Source organism: Branchiostoma belcheri, unplaced genomic scaffold (genome assembly GCF_001625305.1).
Source record: "Branchiostoma belcheri isolate BF01 breed outbred unplaced genomic scaffold, Haploidv18h27 scaffold25, whole genome shotgun sequence".
NCBI lineage: Eukaryota > Metazoa > Chordata > Leptocardii > Amphioxiformes > Branchiostomatidae > Branchiostoma > Branchiostoma belcheri.
In genome coordinates this window covers 1,462,258-1,463,282 of record NW_017803854.1, presented here as the reverse complement: position 1 = coordinate 1,463,282, position 1,025 = coordinate 1,462,258, and the positions used below count along the sequence as shown (strand labels likewise).

The 1,025-nt window shown below is 42.0% G+C and overlaps 1 protein-coding gene across 1 annotated transcript in view; it reads left to right on the top strand.

The window, feature by feature from the left end:
• The window catches only part of LOC109471496 (solute carrier family 35 member G1-like), a 5,760-nt gene that overhangs the window by 3,892 nt on the left and 843 nt on the right, over positions 1-1,025 (top strand). The gene's annotated exons all lie outside the window — the stretch shown is intronic.

Below are 1,025 nucleotides of genomic sequence, written 5' to 3'. Positions count from 1 at the left end.
CGTTAAGCTTTACTCCCGACGATTTATGAATGTTTCTCATGATTATGCAAATAAAGTCGTCGTTTTGTAGCATTTCCTAACCGATTATACAAATAAGGTCCTGATTAGCAGAAGTCATGTCAAATGGTGTTTACCTCAAATAAAAAGCTGTATACTTAACAGAAATATAGGACAAAGGCGTGTTTTGAGGCGATTTTTGTACGGGTATGTTTTTTTAAAGCCAGCCAAATGGATACAGGTTTGTTCCTTCTGTTTCTTTGGGGGTTTGGTGATTATTCTCCTCTGGCGTTGTCCCAGATTTCCCTTTATTGTTTTGATGGCAGAACACATGTACAGTATTATGGGCGACCACCGGATTCAGGACGCGGGTATACAAAGTAGTGCGGAACAAACTCTTGAATCCTGGCTAGAACGACTTATGTGAATGGTATCCAATACTTTTGCCACCCAATAAATACAGGCAGCCAAAATATCTGCTTGGAGATTAGCATATAGTGAGCTGAGAAAAGAGTCGTGCTACCGGGTCAACAACTAAACTGCCAACCAACCAGATTTCGACACATCTTGTCATCAGGTCAGGGGACAGGCTTTTGCTAATTACTCAAATCAGATATAAACACGAAGCATTACTTAGGTAGCCTTTTTTATTTATTAAAGCACATAAAAGACAATACTTAGGTAGCTGAAGACCAATGGCAGGACAGATACTCAACAAGTTGCCAAAGGCACTTTGTTGACACTACGAAAACACACAAAGTACAAAGCTTGTTCCTCGACAGAACTGTGCATTTCCAATTCCCCCCGAGGCAAGAATCATCTGTCTGGTCTGTGACGGATGAGGTTCGGAATGTTCGCAGTTCAGACAACTCACTTTCAGTACGTTACAGTAGAGAAGATCTCTTCGACAAGGTAGGAAGATTCTTCCAGTTGGGATCACTCATCCTTTGTCAGTTCCGGCTTGAGCTCGAGTCGATAGTCCAATGCATTATCGGATGGCTTCCATGTACGTATCTAGCCTGGCGCTG